Source organism: Pongo abelii, chromosome 22 (genome assembly GCF_028885655.2).
Source record: "Pongo abelii isolate AG06213 chromosome 22, NHGRI_mPonAbe1-v2.0_pri, whole genome shotgun sequence".
Taxonomy (NCBI): Eukaryota; Metazoa; Chordata; class Mammalia; order Primates; family Hominidae; genus Pongo; species Pongo abelii.
In genome coordinates this window covers 38610414-38635275 of record NC_072007.2, presented here as the reverse complement: position 1 = coordinate 38635275, position 24862 = coordinate 38610414, and the positions used below count along the sequence as shown (strand labels likewise).

Here is a 24862-nt window from a genome sequence, read left to right as displayed (position 1 = left end):
TCCCAAGTGTTCTATATTTTTGTACAGTCCTAGTCATACATAATATTAAGCAATACTTGAGAAAGCAAGGCATTTGAAATGACTATTTAGGCTAGGAATTTTATAGAGACTATATGTAGTTGTTCTTCTTACTTTAGGGATCACTTTTATAATACAAAGAATGACTGCAATATAAGCTTTGAAAGACTGACTCATTAAGGAAACAAGACAGGTTTGGAAAAATGGATCCTTTGCCATTGACACACTCTAGAGAACTCTTTAAAAAATGGTAATCTGAGAAATTTAATTGCTGTGTAACTGTTCACATAAAACTGATACTATCAGTAAGTGGATCATAATTAAATATTCTGTGAAAACATTGCATTTCACAACCAGGTGTTTTGATTTTTTGAAATGAAAGAAAAAAAAAGGAAGTCAGCTTTTAGCTATGTGGTGCAGTTGATCTTCTCTGGAAAGTTATTCTGCTGACCTACCAAATGAATTAAAGATGAGAAGACAAATGTAGGAGATAAAAAGACAAAGAAGAGATGTTTATCTGCTATGTACCACCTTTGTGATGGTGGATCCCTTCATCTTTCTGTGCCTCATTTTTTTCTTGTTTCTACATAGAGGGCACTATTCCAGGCCAGTGCTCTGGGAGGAATTACCCAGAATCCCTGTAGAAGCCACTACTGATGTCAGCTACAAGAGGAAAGGAACCCAAGTGGACTTCAGCCAGAACAAAGCTCTGTCACATGTTGGAAGTTTACTGAACTTGAACAAAATATTCTTCAGAAAAAAATATTTTAAAGTCAAAAGATTCCTAGGTGATTTCTAGGTCTTTTGCAGCATTAACTTCCTTTGAATCAATGCCTTCAATGATTATTTAAAAGAAAAGAAAGAAAAAATCAGAAAGTAAAGAAATGGATTTAGCTAGTAACCTTTAAAGAAAGCCCACTTTCATTCATTTTTCTTCAAAGATTTATGTGATTTTTTTCTTATCTTGATGTATAATAATAAAAATTAGCTGCAAAAAGCTACAAGAAAGGTTGCATAAGTGCATACATTTTTTTAGAGTTCTGCTTCCTGTGGTAGTTCTTCACTTTTAATGATGAGTTGCTGAAGCAGGCACTCATTCTTTTATTGCATCATTTATTCTTATCATCTGGGGAAGTAACAATGACAAGCTTTCCTAAGTAGTAGCCCAACTCTTTATTTGTGGCTCCTTTTCCTATGTCAATATTAGGATCATTCTGTCAACGAAGAGGTCCTATTACCTAGGAAACCATGAAAGGTAAGACCTGTGCTCACAGGTGCTTACATGCATGCAAATGTAAAAGGAATACTTAAACCCTCACCTAACTTCTTTGGAAGTTTCAGTACGCAGTTATTGTTGATAGGCAGTTAAGGTGCATGTGTTAGTGTAGTATGTGTTTTTGTAAGAAAAAAAGTAGAGGAAATGGGAGATAATTTAGTGTGCTGGAAAGTTATAGAATTTGATATCTTGTTTTGCATAGATGATGCATTGTAGGAGTGACATTATTGTGAAACTTTGTTCAGTCGGTTTTCCTTCAAGCGATTTTGGTGCAGTTTTTCCAATCCAGTGTTAAGGGCATGACAATGTATTTTTCACAAGCTTGTCTAAGAGGAAACTCTGACAGATTATGATGAGGAAAACTAAATCCACTCATGTCATGTAAACACATAGAAGACTTCTCAGTGGGGTCTCTGCCTTGTACCTCAGATGCCAAGGGGGAGTTTGAGATTTGTCAAGTTGTTGACAACTGCCTTAGTCCATTTCGTGCTGCCATAAGAGAATGACACGGATTTGGTAATTTATAATGAACAAATTTACTTCTTGAGGCTGGGAAATCCAAGGTTGAGGTGCCAGCATCTGGTAAAGGCTTTCTTATTGTGCCATCGTATGGTGGAAAGCAGAATGTCAAGAGAGAAGGAGGAAACCAAATTTACCCTTTTATAAAGTCACCCATTCCACATGTAAGGGTGAAGCCGTCATGGCCTGCCAGCTCTTAAAGACTCCACCTCTTGATACTGTCACAATAGCAATTGCATTTCAGCATGAGTTCTGGAAGGGACAGTTTCCAAACCAGAGGAGCAATTGCCTATCAAAGGATGCGAGAAAGAGGTATTTTACTATTATTCGAGCTACCATTTTTAGCTTTATCCATACTTTTAGAAATAGGTGTTTTATTGAACTCAAATTTTCCAGTTTGAGAATGTCATAATTTTCTATTAGGAGTCTGGCTGATCTAGTCATTAAAAAAGGCACATAATAAATGTATAAGCATGTTTTTAAATGGACAGTTTATAAGTTAATTAATAATATTAGTGTTAATTATTACTGTTACCACTAAATAAACCACTACATTTTACGTTCTTTCAACAATCTGAAAAAATATTTTGTAAAAAATTACTGTAATGCAAAATTTGGCTTAGTTAGCAACAGAGAGGGTAAATATCTGCCTTAAAGATCACAATGTCTGATGGCTATGAAACAGATGAGAAGTTTTGAGAAGATGACATCAATATGGTGTTGATTGGTTTCATGTGGCTTTGAGCTTTTCTGCCGCTGGGAAGATCACTACTGTACATAGTTTACATATGATTCATGTGTGATGCCAGATTGCAGCTTCCTTCTTGCTGTATCTTAAGTGTACTTGGTATTCTGATTCAAGAGTGAGATCTTGAAGCTTTGGCAAATAGAATTGCCTAATTTTCATTTGTCCACTAAGCAATGCATGCAGTTAAAAAAATGAAAACAATACCAAACCTCCTTCTTTTTGCAGTGAAGGAGCCCAAAACAAATTACTCTCTTTCCGTCTCTCTCTTTAACTTAGGATATTGGTTATTTTGTATTCTCACACATGTAAAATTCCTTTCCTTTAATGCATATGTTCTCAATAAAAAAGAATTTTTCACTGAATTTCCAGGAAGACTCAACATAATTTAAAGATGGCACCTTACAAAAAGAACTCTCAATAGACAAGAAGAGGAAGCAGTAATAAACAATTATTTTCAAGACAGAGTTACCTAAAATCTTTCCTTGGTTTCTTACTGGCTAGAGGACACTTTTCAAACTCTTTGGTTTCACTTTGACAAACTTGCTTCTTGCAATTCTCCTAAGGTTGTGTGTATACAACCACGTGGGATGTGCTGAATTTAGTCTGCTACAATGTAATAGTCTCTTCTCTATACATAAAATTAGATTTCTAAAATCCCTATGTGAGAAACTTATAATCCCGCCAGGGAAAAGTAGGATTGGGGAAATGAGATAATTAGTTAATCTCTCAAAAATCTGATGAACATAGTTTATGTTTTCTAAAATAGAGCCATGAAAACAGCCCACAAAGTAATGAGAATGTCAATATCTCACATGTTCCTTCATTTGGTAATTATTAGCATGGAATGGATATATATTAATTTATCATTCTTTGATCACCAGTGACTTTTCAATATCTCTGTTCTCCTTTTTCCATATTTTAAATACAGAACTTATACATTTGTTTTGTTTGATGGTGTTAATCTACAGTGCAGAAAAGTCCCTGTGTTTGTCCACTGTCTAATTTCCGAAGCCTCTCTGATTTTATGATTTTAATTTACCTTTTATCAGTGTGGTTTCACCGCATTTCTGCAGACACTCATGTGGATGCCTGAGCTGGAAAACTAACCTCAGGTAGTCTTTATTTCTCAACTTGCATTCCCCAGTGCAGGGCCCAATGGTGCCAATTCTGAACATAGTAAATTTACAAGAAAGCCCTTCCTCACCTATAACTCCAGGGATGTTTTCACCCATAAACCAAAACACTCAATTGCAAGGTTTGGGGATAATCTTCTCCCAGCTCTCTTTCTCTCTCCTACAGTTTCATTGCGTTGCCTCATCTCTCTTTGATCTTTTCCCTTATGAGTTATTTCAGCTTCCTTTTCTTAACTTCTAGTTTCCTATTTCTCTAATAATCTAAGGCAGGAAGAAGTGTAAATTCATGTGCATGGAAACTAAAATTTCCCCAAGGATATAATGTACAGGGTAAATCCATCTTCACTAGAATTTTAGAACTTGAGATCGGGCATGTGTGATTATTCTACACATTTTTAATGGGTCTCTGTGCTTTCATATGTGACTTTGCCTCTTCCAAAAACAGTCTTTGTGTTCTTCACCATCTGGGAAATGTGTTTTCATCCCTGTAAACCCAAATCGAATGCCATTTCCTCTATGGAAACTTGTCCAGCTTCATCAGGCAGAATAATTAGCTCCTCTGTAGGCAAATAACTCCTTGGTCTATTTTTGCCAAAGCAAGAACATCTTATTTTCCATACCTACTATGTGCTTGGCATTGTATCAGTACACATTTCTATTAGTGCATTCTAGCAGTACATATTTTCAGGCCTATCTTATGTGATTGGCTTTGAGCATTTCCAGAGCAAGGATATTTTTGCTTCTTATACCTACCTCAGGATTTAACATAGTGGTGTCTGGCATAACTAGACATGGTAAGAATAAATGTTTGTTGAATGAATGATGTGTGAATATTTGAATGAGCATATTATATGAGTTGGTAAGACTATTCAGTTGCTGGATGTCAAAACTAATTAACTGAATGTATTTTTATCTTTGGCTTTTTATTAGCTTGGTTGCAAATTCTGTGACAACAGAATCTGTGTCTTTCATTCTCATCTTTACACCCCCAGTTCCAGGTACCTGGTGCCCAACAGGCATTACTGGATATCTGTAGAATTTATGATTAAAGAATAAAAGGATAACAGTGTGGGATGAAAATAATTCAATCTTTGACCTTTTTTTTTTTTATAGAGACGAGCACATTAAATTTGATTTTTTTTTTTAGCCCTAAGCAGCATCATAGTTCTGTATCACTTTTATAAGCAGATAGACATGGAAAAGGTAAAAGTAAGGACAGAGGATGGAGGCATAACCTATTCAGAGTCAATCATATGACTTTTGTCTGAAAAATTTGTACATAAAAAAATGAATGGTTTGAAACAAAAGCGAACTATTGGATGGAAGTAATTTGCACATTTAAAACCTGTCTCGCAACCAAGTGCATCAGTTGATTCTCTGGCAAACTATTGCTTTGCCTTTTCTTATCCAATATTTGTTTGTTTTTGAAGGAAAAAAGGTATGAGACTGAGAGGTAAAATATATGTATTTTTTCACCATGAATACTTGTCTTTATGCATTTTGTTAAAATTGTAGTAATTGATAATATGTAAGCCTCTTTTGTAATGGTGATTTTTTTGTTATGCTATCTACAGATACAAATAGTGCATGTGTTAAGGAAACTCATGCACAAACAAAACAGCACATGCTGTACTCACAGCCAGTTACACAGAATGCTCATGCATGCATCTGTTGCTTATTAATTTTCTTCCTGCTGTTTACATCATTCTTTTGAAGAATCTCCAGCAAGCTTTGTGCTTTGCCCAATTGTTTATAATGTCTATAAATCAGGGGCTTGGACCAAATGAAATGTCTTAGTAGTGTTTGCAAAATATTTGGATATTCTGATTGTGTTTTATTTTCCCAGCTTTAGAAAACATATAGATTAACCTCTGATGGGAACTTATATTCTAGTTACTTCTTGTATCTTTTCTTTTTTCGGGAATTGGTCACTCTTTCAGCCAACTCGTAGGTTCAAACAATGTTTGCATGTATTGCTCAGTTTGTTTTAACTTCCTGCTGTAAACATTGACAGTTTTTTCTTCCTAAGAGTCTTATGAATAGGCAACACACAGAAGACAGAAACAAAAACAGGCAAAGTCCCAATCTGTTAACTACGTACTTAGAAATCAGGTGAAAGTGCTTGGTGAACAGTCTATGTTTTAGCAACTGTTTTTTAACATTCGGTTGTGACATTTTTTAACAACAGCCATAGTTCAATCATTAAACCATGTTTGGATTTGAGGTCTGAATGAGCTGAATTCAAAATATGGGACTTTTTATTAGAAACCCTGGTAAAGTGGACACTGGGGAAAAAGCCCAAGATTTCATGTGTTTGATTTATTGACTATGTGCGTCAACAGCCTGCTTTTAATTCTCAGAGTAAAATAAAAATACTCAGAATCTAAGTGCTGTGTTTTGGTGCATTATGAGTCTGTGTTTTTTGTCACAGACATCGTATCCAGTCCTCTCCCTTTATTTCACAGTCATGGTTTTAAAGAGGGATTTGGTAGACAAAAATTTAGGGCTAAGAGTGGGATAGAATAAGTTACATGTGACATTTATAAGATGCAGTGAGCAACACAAAACTCGGGGGAAAATACGTGTATTTTTTCAGAATTTAGAGGTAGATGGACTAATCATCCCAATTTAATACCTAGGCAGGTCTACACGATGTGACTGCAAGTTCAATGATAATCTATATCAATTTTGATTTACATCTGTTTTATTCATGTGACTTAGGTTTTAATGTAGATACATACCCAAAGAGTATGTGCTTCAGGTGAATAAGCTATTCCAATGATTAAGCCACTCAGTTAAACAAGGACAATAATATATTCTATACAACAAAAATATACTGAATAATACCATTCACATTTGCATGAAGAGTTTACAAAATACTTTCACCTCCTTGACCCACTTTAGCAGAATAAAAATTAATAGACCCATTCTGTAGATTAGGACTCTCAGGCCCAATACAATACATTGATTCATAACCAATATTAAAAAAATTTAACAAGACCAGTTGCAAGGTGTGTATGATAGTTCCTTTTATGTGTGTGTGTGTGTGTGTGTGTGTATAAATAGATGAAGATATACTTATTGCAGAATATGCATAAACTTTAGTTATCTAGCCACATGTTAAGAAGCAGCTTTTAAAACTTGGATTTCTGTGTTCTACCAGCAAAATGGAATTTGAAAACAATTATTACAAGCCACCAAAGATCCTGATGTGCCTTCAGAATACCGAAAGCAGGACGCTGCTTTCTCAAGAAGATATTCAGTGTATTATGCATGAAACATATTCTTATGACGAGTTAATGGGTGCAGCACACCAACATGGCACGTGTATACATATGTAACAAACCTGCACATTGTGCACATGTACCCTAGAACTTAAAGTATAATAAAAAATTATATATATATATATATAAAATATAACAATACCGATAATTTGACGGTTTGGGAGATGGTAGATTCTGCCGTGAATAGCTACTTCATTCCAAACCATCTTTTTGTAGAGCAACATCAGTCAATCTGCTTGGTTTCTTAGGAAAAAGCCAGTATACTGAAACACAATCTCTCAAACGGATATTCCAATGAACACTTGCACCAGGAAGGATGCCAATACGTGCTTCAAGAACAAATCGTGCAGGGTCAAACAATTTGATAAGTAATGCAAACAGATCCCAATCTTGGAGATTAAAATATTAGTTCTAAAGTAGAGAAACCTATTAAGTATTGTTTTCCTAGTGTTTCTTAAACTTATTGGAATACACACACATACACACATACAGACACATAAATATATAAACATGCATATATATAAAAGAATATAGATTAATAACTTGACAACAGGTTTGGAAAGTATTGGAAAAGAGACTCATTTCTTTACTTATTATTTAAAGTCTGCATTATCATAATGCTATTGTTTGAATGTGTCCCTCAAAGCTTACTTGTTGGAAACTTAATCCCCAGTGAACAGTGTTGAAATGTGGGACCTCAAAGAGGTGATTAGGTCATGAGAGCTAAGCCTCATGAATGGATTAATGCCATTATTGCTGGAGAAGGTCGCTTGTCTGAAGAGTGAATTTTTGATAAAAGGATGCTTTCATCTCACTTTCTTCCCTTCCTTATCCGATGCTGTCTTGCCCTCATGGCTTCTGCCATGGTATCCTGCAAGATGGCCTTTACCAGATGTGGCCCCTTCAACCTAGGACTTCCTAGTCCCCCGAAATGTAAGAAATCTCTGTTGTTTATAAATTACCAAGTCTGTGGTATTCTGTTACAGCAGTTGGACTAAGAAACAGAGCATTTAATAAGATTTATGATTTCTGCTAGGCCATATGATTTTGAAATATGACTGCAACAATTAAATTAGACATTTAAAATATAAATGAAACAGAGATTCAAAGTACAATAGAAAGTCCTTGATTTTCCGCACACAATTTTGCTTTTATGATGTTATTCTGCTTTTCCAAAGAGCCTTCAGGGTATGAATTCACTAACTTAAATCCTCCTTAAGTCCTCTGCCATGTGGGCCCATCTGCCTTCTCAACTTGCTTGTTTATCACATGATCACATTTTGGAATAATCTCTCTCCTTCCTCTTTGATGGGATCTGAATTCTTTTAGAGGTACCTCCACTGGGATTCTTGTGTCCACCAGACCCTCAAGTGTCCAGAGGCAGGGCCCAAAGCAGCCCCATGTTCCTGCTAACTTAAGACTTGAAAGTCCAGCCATCATATACCTCCAAAAGGCAGCTGTTTCATGGAAAGGCTGTCTTTGCTCATTATCCTGAGCATGGCTGACTCATGGTGTTCCATGCTTTGTTCCCTGGCTTTTGTTCCTTGACCTGTGACTCACCTCCTCCATGCTTTCTCCACCTTCAGCTTCATTTCTCCCAGCTGTGACCTGTGTTCCTGGTTTCATCCCTGGTTTCCAAGTCAGGTTAATTTTTTTTTTTTTAGACTTTTTCCATTTTCCTGCTTCTGACTTATTGCTGATATGTCTTTCACACTTTGCCCTCTGTCCTTGGCCATGACTCTGACTAACTGGAAATTGCTGATCAAAGGCTAGTGACCACCACGTTGAGCCTCTGACTATTACAGCCCCTGTACCATGATGACCTCATTTGTGCTGCTACAGCAGTAACATTTTCCTTTTCTGGATTACTACTGCATGTGTGCCCTGTTCTCATTACTTGCTATTTATCAAAGTGTGCTTTCTATGGTGAACAAGTCCCCTATAATGCAAAAATAAATAAATAAATAGGTAAGGTTTAAGGGATTTTGCTGAAAGAAAACTCAGATATGCACAAACATCGTTACTGACAGTGAATACTGGGCTGTTTCCAAATATTCTTGGGTCCTTTGTTAAATTACATCACCAGTCATTCATAGTCTCTGGTGTAGGTGTTACTGGTCCCAAGTGGGCAGATATAAGATATTAGAAGATAAGAGGTGAATATTTATCATAAGGGAGTAGGAATTGCTGGTATTGCAAAATGGTTATGTTGGCCAAGGTGTAGTAAAGGAGAATGATGACAAGAGATGGAAAAATGCAAATAAGAAAGGACATGTCTCTCCTTCCTCATGTATTTTTTTCTTTTTCCCTTTTAATACTACACAGTTTAAATGAGCAAAACCAGGATAAAGACACTTAGGTGATAAATGAACAAGCAATACCTCCAGGAAACTTTCTTGTGTGCTTCATATGCTGTGTATGTTATGAGATAATGGACAGGGAAAGGTAAGAAAGGGTATTTATTAATAAGTTAATTTACATTAAATCAATCCAAGGAAATCATGAGTGCATCTGTGTTTCTCCACTATAAATAGTGGAGATAGATCTACGTAGGGAAGGAGAGCAGAAAGCTAAATGGTGAAGACTAAAGCTGTGATTGCTCTAAGCTCTGTCTTCACTGATCCTTTCTCTTGATGTCCTCCTCCTGGCCCTCGGGTGGGAAAGAACCTGTGGCCTGCAAAGATACATCCCAAACTATGTTCTTTTGCAAAAATATACAAAGCTTCTGAGCAGAGAAAAGTCTTGGAAGCTTTTGTGATTGCTGATCTCTGAAAGTCTAAGGCAATAAAAACAGAGCAGGATCTCTAGTTCACAAAGTGTAAGAGGCAGGCATAGTTTATATGCCAGACTGTGGTGGAAACAAACTAGAGTGAAAATCTATATAATCCTTCTTATAGAAGTGATTTATACAAGAACAGACAGATCATGCAATTATACTTAGTCCATTTGATCCCTGAAATCATTGTTCAATCTTTCTATTTTCTGCCACTTTCCAGACTTTTGTATAGTGGACATGATGTGAGCCTTGATGGTCTAATGCATAATGTTTCATTTCACGAAATATTTATCTAGCATAATAGCTTTCAGACTTTGGTTCTAGTGGGCTGTCTTCTTAGAACACCGTCTTATTCCTTCTGGTCATGGACCCTGACAAGCCCAGTCTGCCTGTCTCTCACCCTCCTGTAGGTCCCCTGTCTACCTGCCATGCAGACCTTGCCAGAAAAAATACTAGTCCAGGAGTTTCCATATGTCTCAAGTGGGGCCAAACAGAGTAATTTTTTCGGTTAACATATCATCATGGGCCAGGCACGGTGGCTCACGGTGGCTCAGCTCTTTGGGAGGCCAATGTGGGTGGATCACTTGAGGTCAAGAGTTCGAAACCACCCTGGCCAACAGGGCGAAACCCTGTCTCTACTAAAACTACAAAAAAATTAACGGGGCATGGTGGTGGGCAACTGTAATCCCAGCTACTCAGGAGGCTGAGGCAGGAGAATTGCTTGAACCTGGGAGGTGGAGGTTGCAGTGAGCTGAGATCGTGCCACTACACGCCAGCCTGGGTGACAGAGCAAGACTCCATCTCAAAACAAAAAACATATTAACATGTGGAGAGAAAGATGTTTCCTTTATTTGAGAGGATGCAAAACTTAGTTGCTGGCAAACATGTTTCCTGCTAGGTGGAGAGAAGTCTCCTGCAGAAAGAAGCCAGTCAAATACAGAGCTGGGAGGTGGATAATGACCAGAATATTGGTTCCCATAGCTTTTCCTTCCATCTCGTAAGTTATACCAATACTATTCCCAGCTCCATGAGTTACAGATTTCCTTTTAAAACTGTTAATTCGAATAGGATTTCTGTTACTCACAATATATATAATTTAAAGCTTTTTAGTAGTTACATTTGTGAGATAATTTTCTTAAAAATAGGTGAAATTAATTTTAGTAATAAAATTTATTCATCTAATTATTGAAGATATGATTATTTTAGTATTTAATATAAAATTATCAATAAGATATTTTATATTCATTTTTCACATTAAGTCTTTGAAATCTGGCATGCACTATAGCATATCTCTCCTCTCACTGGGACCAGCCATATTTCAAGCATTTACTAGTTGCATGTGTTAGTGGCTACCATGTTGGACAGCTCAGGTATAGACCATAAATAGTAAAAATTATTTTTCCCACTAGTAAAACATAACCACTATTAACATATTGATTATATATTGCTAAGCTTTTTAACAGAGATACATATCTCCATTAAACATGTATAATATATATTTTTAAACAAAGCTCATATTATAAGACATAGTTTGAGCTTGCCTTTTTCATTTCGTCTTGTCAGTACATCACAGATGTCTTATTTTTATTCAGTTCCTCAATTGATGAAATAGTTTTTCAGTTTTTTTGTGGGGGGAGAGCACATGGGTAGTATCATTCCTGCATGTGTAAGAATACTGTTCAGTTGCCCTAGCAGTTAGATCTTAGGTTGATTGAGCATGAAGGTATTGAAGCTCAAACTCTAGAAATTTTGCTCTACTATCTTCTGAAATTTGATATTTGTGGAAAAGAAACACATTCACTTTTCCCCCATCTATTATCTCCTCTTTATAAAAATATTTAAATATTTTCCAGTATAATTATGTTTCTATTACCATAACGTGTTTTTAACATTTAATGTTTCTTCAGTTCAGAGAAATTCTCGACTATTATTCTATTGATTATTATCTCTCTTTTGTCTATTATATCTCCTTCTGAAATTTCTAATATGTTGTTTTGAGAATTAGGCTATTTTTTAGATTGCTTCCCTTTTTGTCTAGTATTTTCACCTCCTTGCCCTTTATGTTCTAAATTTTAAAAGAACTTCTTGAAACAACCTTCAGTGGAACTATAGTATACAGTGAGTCTGTAATATACATTTTTTGGTAACTTCTTAGTATTTGAAAATTTTATGATCTTACTTTAATCTTAAAGCAATATTTTATATTGTTAGATTATTACCACATGATAGTTACCACACAATGGCATATATAAATGCTAAACTGAGAGTGAATCTGTTTGGTTTTTTTTTTTGGTGTTAATGGAATAAGTAAGCATTTTAGGTCTAATTTTCTATCTTCTAGTTCAGTTACATAATCACCTAACATTTGACAGGAATACCTAAATCATATTTGGGGAAACCTGGTTTTCTATGAGCAGAATAATTTCCCAAAGATGTATCATTCATGGTAACTTTTACAGGTTTTCTTCTTGTGTCAGAGATTTTAATTGCACCCATTATCCATATTTCCCATATTCCTTAGTAACAGAATCCTGATGTTATTCCGGGCAACAATGTACTCATTTCCTTACCTTTCCTGCTATGTGAGGCTATGTCACTAAGTTCTGTTCAGTGAAATGTAAGCAAAAATTGAATCTGAGAAATAGCAAATGACTTGGCTCAGGTTATCTTTATTGCAGTGGTTAGAAATCATGACTCACTTTTTTTCCTTATGACTATTTTTCCTAATGACTTTGAGCTGCATAAGAATAAAGCCATGTCTTAGAATTTTGTTCAATAAATAGTTGCTCACTGCCTAACTAATCAATAAATGTTAGTGTACTGGGCAGGGAAGGGAAAGAGAAGAATTAGGTTGATGTAATTCATTTATTATCTGGAAGCTCAATAGGGAATGTGACATGAATGAATTTAAGCAAGTCTGGGCATATTGGGAGACAATTCTCCATGTATGTCTTGCAAATAAGGGCATCGATGATGATCACTCTATCTTTTCAAGGATGTTGATAGAGCAAACAGCTTTTGAAGATAGAGATGATTTCTCTCTCTGAAGCAAAAGGTGTTTGTCTACTTTCCAGTCTAATAAATACGCTGTCTTCATCTGGGGCAGACGTTGGTTTCTTTTCTGCAGCTCTTTATTAGAAACTGGGGTTTTGCCAGCAAGGGATTGCTCATCATCATGCAAACCCACTGTGTGTGCTGCGTCCACCTGGAAAAATATGAAGATAAGAATGCTCATTGTGCCTTCAGTAATAAAGCTTTTTCTCTTTGATCTAAGAGTCCAGTGTCTTCAGCCCATCCCCTTGAAGCTGTGGGGGCTAATATGTTAGCTTGCAAGTAGGTTAATATCTCATAGTCTTCGTTCTTGATAAAGCTTCCCTAGTTTCTCATGGGAGAAGGGCTTACTGGGATTATGGAGTCAGAGAAAGTGATGCACAGAGTTAGTCATTGGAAGCTGTACACATTCTAAATCCAGTAATCACTGTCCTGAGTGAACATGAAGTTCTGCAATTACTCAGTGATCACAAAGGTCCTCAAAGCTAACACTACTCATGAGGATGGTGTCAGTTACATTGGCTGACAAGCTCCAGCCATGGACACAGTTCCTTCTAGAAGCAAAATTTATCTCTAGACTCCTCCTGTATTTTAATTTAGCCACTTTTCTAGGGCCTACAATTTTAGATCTCCACAGGGCTCTTGAAACTTCTTGAACCTCATCAGTAACATGTCCATTAGTGGCATGACCCAAGAGTTCTAGAACATCCATTCAGCAAGTGTGTATCTGGTAAGTGAATATTCCTTCTATGTGTTCCCTTTTACATCAAACTACACACTGTCATTCCTCCTTTATCTCCAAAAGCTTGAAAATCCCTCACTTGTATCCCATTCTTTCTTTCTTAGAAAACTGATCACCTCTGATGAATTAGAACGGAATGACCAAGCTTTGGGAGAGGCAAAAGAATCTCGGTGTTAAAGACTCAGAGTTTAAGAAGCAACAAAAAGATTATACAGATGTGAATATGTGACCTTCCACCACCAGGGCACATTGCCCTGGAGTAAGACAATCTAAGCACACACTGCATAGCCTGAGAACAATTTTGGAAGTCTTTGCTTTATGGATATTTACATAAAGCAAATATGGATATTTACATAAAGGCTGGACCAAGGCCTAATTCCTCTAGAGCCCCTTGATCATGAACACCATTCTGTCATGATTTTCAAGGTCTTCCTGCTGTTCTCATTAGCACCATTTTCAATTTGCTGTGCTGTGGCCTTTTTCAGTGGTACAACTGCTGTATTTGCTACAGGCTTTAAAATAATAAGAGTTTTTCTCCTTGAGAAACATTACATCTTATCCCACCTGTCTTAAGAAATTTAGCCCAGGCTTTTCTTTACTGGATGGGAGGACATTTAGGTAGGACCACATAGAGGCACACTGAAAGCCAGAGTGGGTACCCTATGTCCTATGGGTCGAATACAGCTCACTGTTTTTGTATGGCTCACACACCAGAGACAGTTTTTACCTTTGAATCTCATTAGGTGACACATTATCCACCCTATAAAGAATTCAGCTTTTCCCATTAGTAGACCTATATTACAAAAAAAGTACTCAATTATCATTGTATTTTGAATTTCATCAACGAAAACATTCTGAGAATTTGTTTTCTCACTTGTTTTAAAAGTATATAGTATAATTTGTTTCTTGTCCCTAGAAACTAAAAATTTTTTCTGTCTGTTTTTTTACAGAAAAAATTTGCCTGCTCTGCTCAGGACCATCACTCTGCCTGCCTGGGGTGGAACTGGATTTTTTCCCCTTGATTCTCTTCTTGTTGGGAGTGAGTGCAATGCCTTCCATCTATCCCTGGCGACAAGCTGAAAGGCTGGGCACAGTTAAAAGTTTCTGCTTTGCTTCAGGGTGTAAATCTGGGTCCATACAGGTGAGAAATTTTATTCTGCTTCTCTGAACAAAATAATCACCTAAAAATATTTCCCTCATCAGCCATTTTCACTTTCTCCCTGTGGTATCATAGGTGAGTTGTTGAAGATTCTTGGGCTGAATTCAGTTCTCTCACTTGCACAATGTCTAGGTGGTATAAATTCTCTAAGAGTCCATGAATATATGTATTAGCTACTCTGTTCTAAGAAAGGGTAGAGTTGAAATAACATAATCCAGCAGGTTGAACTACAATATCACTATTTAAAATATGATTATTGGGCCGGGTGTGGTGGCTCATGCCTGTAATCCCAGCACTTTGGGAGGCCCAGACAGGCGGGTCATGAAGTCAGGAGTTCAAGACCAGCCTGGCCAACATAGTGAAACCCTGTCTCTACTAAAAATACAAAAATTAGCTGGACGTGGCACTAACTAGTCCCAGCTACTCGGGAGGCTGAGGGAGGAGAATCGCTTGAACCCAGGAGGCAGAGGTTGTAGTGAGCCGAGATTGTGCCACTGCACTCCAGCCTGGGCAACAGAGCGAGACTCTGTCTCAAAAAAAAAATATGATTACCAAAATATAAAGTTATTGTAATATATATTTTCAAAGCCCCCACTTTCGCTTTTTCTTTCCTTCAGGGCCATTTTTTTTAGGTGATATAGTGATACAGAAGAACCTATAAACACTGTGGGTAGAAGAAGGTGAATTTGGCATGTTTTTATTAAAACTACTCTAACATTTACTTAAACATTTTTAAAAAGCCCAAACATTGGAGCTTGGAAGATGAAGAGTTGTATATGTTATTCTTTCCAGGAAGTTAAATAATTATAAAGACACTAAAAATAGCAGCTGTTTTAAAAGAATAGCTTTCTCATAATTTGTCCTAAATTTCCTGGAATTAAGAATTATGATATGGTTTCATCCTGCTGTTACTGCAGTAAGAGAACAAACGAAGCTCCTTTTACGGCAAGGAAAGTGTTTTTGAGGGAAATCAAAACTTTTGTTTCTCCTGCTTCTCTGTTGACTGCTGTGATTTCCCACAAATGGGTCTTTTACTGGGAATAAGAAAATACTCATCCCCAAGGTAGTTTGCTTTCCCTATTTCATAAACACAAATTACTCTCTATTTCCCCACTACATGTGGTGTTAGCAGAACTGGCTGGTACTGTTCTCTGGAATATCCTTGCTAAATTTCCATTTTTTCTTGGCAAATTGATGTTTAGCTTTTGTTATAGTCACTTCCTCAACTCTAAAGAGAAGAGGCCATTGTCTTCCTTCTTACTCTCATCCAAAGTCCGTATAGATCGATCCAGGAAAAATGTTACCTATACATTATTTAAATTGTGTATTACTCTGTTCTTACATTGCTAATAATGACCTATCTGAGACTGGGTAATTTATAAAGAAATGAAGTTTAATTGGCTCACAGTTCCACATGGTTGGCTAGGCCTCTCAATCATGGTGGAAGGTGAATGAGAGCAAAGTCATGTCTTACATGGCAGCAGGCAAGAGAGCTTGTGCAGGAGAACACCCACTTATAAAACCATCAGATACCATGAGACTTATTCAGTACCACAAGAACAGTATGGGGGAAACCACCCCCATGATTCAATTATCTCCACCTGGCCCCGCCCTTGACACATAGGGATTATTATAGTTCAGTGTGAGATTTGGATGGGGACACAGCCAAACCACATCAAATAGCATCACATATAAAACTATCCACAGACTATTGACAAATCTTGTTAGTATAAACAGCCAAAACAGTTTGGCTGTTATTAGTGATCTCTACAAATGGCATATTTTTCCCCCCAATGTACAGCATTATGTCAGGGAATGAAGGTTGTAGGTATTTAGTCTTGGTTGGGGAGGCCCAGAGACCAGCTCAGGGTCCTTGCATGTCCTGTTTATTTGCCTGAGCACTTTTTTTTTCACTGTGTTTGACATCGCTATCTCATTTTTAGATTCATGTCTCCACACATCTCTTCCCATGGAGAGCTTCCCCTATTTTATCATCCTTAATTATCTTATTTATGCTTCTTGCTTGCCATCTTCTTCACCTCTGAGATGTAGGTTTCCTAAAAGCCTGACTTTGTCTCATTCTGTTATATCCATTTATCCTCCTAATCCCTTACCCCATTATTGACACTATGAGGCACTACTATTTTAGAGAATTTCAAAAGAAGATGTTTTAAGAACTGCTTCTCCCTAGAAACATCACAGTCAGGCTGCTTGGAGATGAACATGTCCACTGTTTTTAACTCTCCCTCTGTCCTCTCCAGTATCATGAAAGGGATTACAAGTGCAGCAAAGACACTGTCACCCTCAAACTCTGAATGATGATTTATTGCAACTCCCTGTTATAGTCAACTTTTCTTGAACTCTCCCTGCACTTGGTCCAGATGATATGAAGCTGTTGCTTCTCAAGATGTACAGTAAGTACACTGAAGGGAGCCAGCTTGTGTAGGCAAATACATGATTTAAAGGGAGACCTTGTTAATTCTTCTCCATTATTAAAATGATTGGGGTTTCCTTATTGTATATAATGTTTTGGTGTTGAAATGTATGTGTCAGAAAATGATAACATTCATGATGTATTAATGTAAAAATGTAGACAAATTTATTACTTAACATGGATGAGTTTATTGGGCATTTTTTTTCTGTGAGTCAATTTGAAGAAGAAGTGAGGAATTCATAAGGACCTCAGACATTCTGGACATTCCTAAGGAGGGAAAAAAAGAGGTAAAGGTGTTTGAGATGAGCATTTTCTGCTTTCCAGCCCCACTTAGGACTCTAGGGTTACATTTTTGGCAAGTTATTTCTGGAGACAATGTTTTTTTTTTTTATTTTCAGTGTTTTATGCATTAATTATCTCTCTAGCTTTTAATATAAGCATTGTGGATTTTAACAAGTGGGATATACATTCTATAAATTTCATGCATGCAGTGCAGAAAAAAACGCATTGCTTGAGAGGGAAATGTTGGCTAGGAAAGTCAGTGTATAATAGGAGATAGAATGCTTCTTTGGGGGCCAAAGCTTTAGCAAATTATGAACCCAAGAGATAGCAGATTTGGAAAATGGTAATGGAAGCTGCAATTGGTTATAATAATCAATGAAAAGAACCCACAAACTTTGTATATGGTCCTTTTCAGTCACTGATGCTATTTTCTAATTTTAGAAATCAACGATGTTTTTCTTTGGTACTTGCCATTGTCTTTTCTGTGCATCCTGTGTCTACTCCCTCCCCTCCTGCAGGCCTCATTTCCCAGAACCCCCTTGCAATACATACTTGCTTGTTAAGAAAGGTCTTACAAAATGCTTCTGCTTTTACCCTTCCTTTCTGGTAATAAAAATATATCTACTTGTATCCAAATCTCTGAGAATTTAGATGGTTGAATTCCACAGGTGTGTGCCATATGAGCTCCAGTTGATTTGGTTGTGAAGTCTGGGTTGACAGTTCTGTATCCACAGTGCATTAATCTTGAGATACATCAGCATCTGTAATCAATTTAAGTAGCTTTTAGTTTTGGCTTTGGAGACAGGCAATTTCTCATATATTTCATGGAGAAGAAGAGAAGTTAGGGTAAATTCCTAGACTATGTGTCCATGTACACGAAACAGTAGGAATTTGTTGACCATCACTCATTTGATTAATTCTGATAACCAGCATCTATTTCTTTGCCTGAATTAATAAGCTTGGTGGCCTATATTGATCAAATTTACTGGAAAATTCCTAAGTCACAATTTCAATTTGTTTTGTATAAAAATGCCAATAGAAGGCACAATTAAAACAGATCTTCACATAATTAACAAAATAGGCCTTCATCAATTACTTGTGAGTTTGGGGCAGAGTAAGCAACCAATGCTGAAATTAAGAAACCTTGTAAATAAGTCTCTCATGCATCTTTCATTAGAGAGCAACAGAAAACTATATTAGGCATGTGACCTTTTAATATATATTAAATATGTGTTCTGCTTTTAAAAATGTTTTAAATGAAAAGTTATTTATATAACTATGTATATAGTTATTTATATATATCTATATATTTCTATGATGAGCTGTATAAGAAAAAATATAAATTGGTCGAGTTTCCCATTTCTATTTCTTCATTAAAAAAAAAGCCCATGTAGAAATTGTAATTATAGAAGGGCTTTTATATAGGTAGATCTATGCACATAGATTCTGGCTAATGCACATAGATTTGCAAAGTCAAGTGGTTTAATGAACTAGAGGCTTCTTGGGAACCTCAGACTCTTTTTCAGACAATTTAAAAATTAAATCTTATATGAGGCTCAAGTGGGTCCAATAAAGAGAACTTTATTAAACTGCCTAAGTTTTGAACCAAGTGAGAAGACAAAAGATAAAAAAGAAGTGGAGCAAATTACCACTTTTTTTTTAACTTAGTAAATCTACTTTTGGAGAGTATGATTGCCAATTACAGCAGTCCTGGAAAACCACAAGTTTCCTCAATAGAGACAAGATCCTTTACAACATGGAGCAAAATGGCGCATATGAAAATTCGTGCTACTTGCAAGCCTTACACTTCCTAGATGAAGGAACTAGGATGAGGCTGGGAAACATGTGTTCAGTTTCCCCTTCCAAACTCAATACTCAGTTTGTGCTCTGCTACTCCTTGAGGAATGAGTGCGGACACCGCAGAGCCCCTGCACTGAAATGAGCTTTACTGGTGCCCACTTCAGATGTAAAAGGAGTGGAGTAGTCATTCACCCTTTACTGTGATAGGTTTAGTTAAATTTACTCATTAAGTATATTGTGGTACATAAGATTAGTTGTCTTAGTAATGTGTTAATACTTATACAATGATAAGTTTTTGGCTATGTTGAATTACTGAAATATCTTTTCCAAATCCTCTTATTTTTGCAAACATACTCAATTGCAACAGACAAGACACATTTCTCAGAGTTTCTGTGCTAAATATTTTCCTAAAGGGATAGTAACATTATCAAAATTATTATTCACAACTCAGGGCACATAGTTAAGAAAAATAAGATTGTGGTTTTTATGGAAAACTTCCAAATGAAAACTAAAAACACCAATATGCAGATATGTTTGTATATGCAGGCACTCGGTATTTTGGGAACTAAATATCCAAATATTTGGGACAGGGCACAGTGGCACATGCCTGTAATCCTAGCGCTTTGGGAGGCTGAGGTGGATCATGTGAGCCCATGAGTTTGAGACCAGCCTGAGCAACATAGTGAGACCTCATGTCTACAAAAAAGAAAAAAAAAAATTAGCTGTGTATGGTGATACAAGTCTGTAGTCCCAGCTACTTGGGAGGTTCAGGTGGGAGGACCACGTGAGCCCAGAAGGTCAAGGCTGCAGTGAGCTATGATTGCACCACTGCACTCCAGCCTGGACAACAGAGCAAGACCCTGTTTAAAAAAATGAGTATTTGCTAAATTTTTCCAGCTTTTGTCTGTGTGCATACCGTGAGAACTTGACTATTTACATCATGTGTCTTAAATGAATAAGTATCTTCACCAACATCTATGTGCATTTTATCAAGACTTTGTAAATTAGTTTTGTTTGTGAGGCACTTTTATATTTTAAATTGAATAGATAAGGAGTTACACTGTGAGCATAACACCTAAGGCTCCTTCTGTGCATGTGTTCTCTGATCGAAGACTTAGAAGCTAGGAGATTTGGAGGGTCATAAGTGAGTGGCTCACGAAGGCCAAAGGTACATTACTGAATCAACTTGCAAACTGTGAGAAATGCTCGTTAGTTTAAAAGTAGTTTTAAAGATAAAACACTAATGATTAGCCACATGATTTTTGTTAATAAGACTTGCCCTTTTGAATTTCCACCAAACAAATAATTCTAAGATTAAGATTTTAGCTTAAACATGCTTTAAGCTAATAAGCATTTATCAATTGACCTTTCTAGATACATTTTATTTCCTTGGTGCACAGGATAGATAAGAAAATCCAAAGGAGTATGAATGAAAACAGTTACTGATTGCATTTCAAAATGAAGAAATTAAATTGTGTTTAATTTCTTTTATCTTTTGCCACTATTTTCATAGCTTTCATTATTTAAAGGGCCCGGCAAAAAATACTGCTTGTATGAATTAGCAGTAAACTTTTTCACTTGTTCACTTGCTACAGCTTTAAGCAATACATATTTAATCAGAAACAGGCTAATTCTTTTTCAGATTTGTGTTGTGGTCTCTTGGCTTCCTGAGGAGGCATAAATAAAGCCACTAAGCCACATCATAAAATACTTTCTTTGCTTTGAGGTATTGGTTATTATTATTATGAGTGATATGCATTCAGAAGAATGGACATGCTAAAAGACAACTGCGTCTTATGTTTCTTAACTGAGTGTAAATTTCTGGTTGTCCTACAGAACAATAAACTTTTGAAGACTGAGTTTATGCAGTTTCAAGGCAAAAATTAGACATCTAAGTCAAGTTGAATGGTTGAGAGGTCAAGTAGTGGAGACATGCGAGTATTATTCTGGGGTGATTTGGGGCTGTCTTTCTGAATATATGTGAATTGAGTCATTAGCTGTTATTTGAACTTGAAACCATAATCTGAATGCATGGTACTTAGGATTGACGTGACCTCAATTTCCTTTTAAAAGTGTTGAAACTGGGGTCTCTGGTCATCAGACTTTGTCATATTCTATCTATATCCAACTTGAATGTGTAAATAAAGCAATGAATATTACTTTGTGCCTCTGTTGTTTATATAGGTGTTTATACACTCACAACTTCCTCTTGTTGAAGTGGTTGAAAAATTATCTGTACACTCACAACTTTCCTCTAGTTGAAGAGTTTGAAAAATTATTAATTATATTTCCCAGATATGCTTGCTGCTGCAGTTTAGAAGAAATGACGATCCACCAATTAGACTGATTTCCGTGAAATCTGAAAGGCGGGTGTGAGGGAGAAGTCATCCTTTTGTAGCTTTTAGCTGTTGCTGCTGGCCAGTGAGATCATGCAGATAGGAGGTCTCCTTAATTCAGTGCTCCACTGTCCGTTCTCAAGCTTCCATGGTGTCAAGAAGCAGGGGCAGAGGTGCTGGCGTCATGATCTGGCTTTCCAGTCTCAGAATCACAGCTCCCAGTATTCATTCTCTTAGCTTTTTGGATGTGGGAAAGACCCTGGAGCCACGTCAGTGGACTGTCTCCCTTCCATCACAGCTCCAGTGACCACCTTAGTGAGTCAGTTTTGTTTTTGAAGTCATTCCACGAGGTCCAGCATAGAAGCTGTTCTTCGGGCCTTTTCAATAATTTTGTCAGAAACAAATTTCCTATTTTAATCTGTCCGTGCTTAAAACCTTCAGTGTGGTTTCTGTGTCCCGCACTGACTTGAATTCCTCCTAACACATTAGGCAAGCAAATAAAGATGTGAATGGTGAAAGCACAAAATCTGATTTCACTTTTAATAGGGATTGATATCATCAATGTGAAGTTATACCTCCACTTTTATTTCCATTAAATAGTGGAGGGCCTGATGTGCCCAAATCCGAATTTACAAAAATCAGGGAGTAACTTTTCACAGTAAAACATTGTTTTTCATTTCATAACACTCTGGACTGTTAAGAAAAGTAAGGGTTAATTTATATTTGGCTATTTAGGATATAAGTCATTGATATCCTTAAAATGGTTTTAAAAAGCAGATACAAAATTTCAAGTTCCAGCTATATTGTGGTAAGAGAGGAATGTAGCTGTATTTTTAAAAAGAATAAAATAATACTAAATAAATTTAATAATAACAGTGCAATGTTGATTTTTTTTCCTGTCTGGATAGACAAAGGGTTTATGAAGTCTGGGTGAGCAGACAGTTCTATAGACATAAGTTCTCCATGGAAAACTCTTTGGAGCCCATTCAAAGCAAGTACTGTCTGAGCCTGGTTAAAATGATGGCTCAAACGATAGCCAGCCATGGAGCAAAGCACTGGCCTGGATACCAAGAACCTTGACTGACACAGGGAAGGCCTCATGACAACCATTGGACCTAAAATAAAGTACGTGTACTCTATCTCCCGGTTTGGTTTCCATGGAAATTTGTGTTGATGGGGAAGCCTTAGATTGTGTCTTCCTGACCAAAATATCTAGGCAGTTCAATCAGTTCAGCCATTCACAGAGTTCAGCTGGCTGGACTTTTTTGTCTTTATGGCTGGCACGAAGTGCTGATAGGATTGGTCAGGTGAAAAGTCAGACTCTGTACTTTTTGCAGGCTGATGGTTAGCAAATTTGGCTCATGGTTGTTTGATGGGATCATCCATGTCTGGAAGGGAACAGATGGTTTTAGCAATAGTTGGCATGTGCATTGAGAACTGAGTGGACTAGACAGGCCGTGGGTGAATTAGGATATTTCCTAATCCAAATTTTTTATAGTTATTTAATAATATGCTTTTAATTTTTTTGTCCCCCTGAGGGAACAGGCAGACAACTCACCGGATTGGTATGGCTGTTTCATCATGTTTATGTTACATTTCTAGAGTAGAAATGAGAGAAGGACATGCAATATTGAGACTTTCTCTCTTGAGGAAGCAGTTTATAATGCATTTCCAGGGCATTTCGAATCGATTCAGTTCAATGTACAAGCGTTTATTGTACACCACATCTGTATAGCTTACCATGCCAGATGTTAGGCATAAAGTTCAGGACAACAGGTATCTCTGTCCTTAAGAAGCTCGTGGCCTCGTGTTGTGGTTCTTCATCATGGCTGTGTGGTAGAATTACCTGGGAAGCTCTTTTAAAAATATATTTTTGCTTGGCCTTCCCTGCAGACCACTTATTATGTAATCACAGTTAAGAACAATGTTTGGTGGAATAGGTGTACATACACATAGAATGTGATGAATGCTGTAATGTATAGCTACAATTAGATGGGTATAGAGCTTTTAAGCACACTAACATTTTAAAAACCATCTTTTATAAGCATGTAGACAGAGTCTATGTGTCCTAAGTCCCGCGTAGCATTTGCCGCCATAGCAATTTGTACTTAGCCTTTCATAATACACATAATCACATTTGAAATGACATGTCATGCTTCGTCTTCCTGGGTAGATGGAAACTCGGTGGGAGTAAAGATCTTGTTGCTCTATTATCTAACACAGTGCTGTGCACATAGTAAATGATCAACAGATAATTTTTAATTAAATGAATAAATAACTTTGCAAAAGGTAAATTACTGTACTCATGTAAATCATTAATCATTACTAATGAGATTCTCACCTATATTCTGGGGTCATGGATTTTTCCTGAACAATGCTATCGAAAGTATAAGTCATAGATCTGCTATGAATGCTTGGATTCAGAACTACTTTTGTACCTTTTGCTTCAGGCAAGCTGGCCTTTCTACTGCACTGAAGAAACTAAGAATGTTTTTGTGCTTAGAGATTTTATTTTCTACTCTTCATTTTCACTTAAAAATTTTTAATTATTCTTTTATATTTTTTCCAACGTCATAGTAGAAGATATTATCTCAATTATCTGCCAAATCAAAAATGTATTTTTCTTAATTAAACTTTAATTGCTCCATTATCAAACTGCTGTTGTCATTGTTTTGGCAACGTTCTATAATTTGATTTGTATTATATCAAACAACTCATCATTTCTTACTCATTGGTTAGGGGGACACAGAATTTTGTGAGCCCTGTGACTCTTACAGCTAACAGTAAAAAGCCAGCTAACTCCGAAGCGGGAAGTAATCAGCCAATTCATGCATTATACTTCTGTTTAGACTTCAACTCCAAAGACTACAGGTTAACATAATGCTTTATCTTTTCATCAAAAGTGTTTCCATTAAAAAAATGTGGTCAGAGTTTGGCTCAGTGTTCAAAATACAAAACATTCAAAATCCCAGAACTTTTTCTCTAGAAAATCAAACCAACATCTCTGTGAAGAACAGAGTAATCTATTAACTAAAGAAACAATGTGTTTGAATTTTAAACAGAAGATAATCATTTCCAGACACAAATACGCATATATAGGACAATGGAAAAATTAAACTTATAACAATTAATAATATATACACAGATGTATAACTGGCTAAGAATAAGGAAAATCAAATTTGCTATACATATATATATATCTCCAAGCAGGCTTGACATGTGTTTGGCTTTGCCAAGTGGAATACTGGCTAATAGTAGACTACCTTCTAATAATTCAAAAAGGCTCCCAGAACAAACAGAGGTC

At 36.5% G+C, this 24862-nt stretch overlaps 1 protein-coding gene across 2 annotated transcripts in view; it reads left to right on the top strand.

The window, feature by feature from the left end:
- Positions 1–24862, top strand: part of N6AMT1 (N-6 adenine-specific DNA methyltransferase 1) — a 494077-nt gene that overhangs the window by 450871 nt on the left and 18344 nt on the right. Inside the window, exons 17-18 of one of the 2 annotated variants that reach the window (XR_010138799.1) lie at positions 14498–14688; positions 16968–17120. The gene's annotated coding sequence lies outside the window, so the exon portion shown is untranslated. Of the gene's footprint in view, positions 1–609; positions 10864–14497; positions 14689–16967; positions 17121–24862 lie in introns of those variants that run through there. The other variant, XR_008517487.2, reaches the window with a different exon arrangement.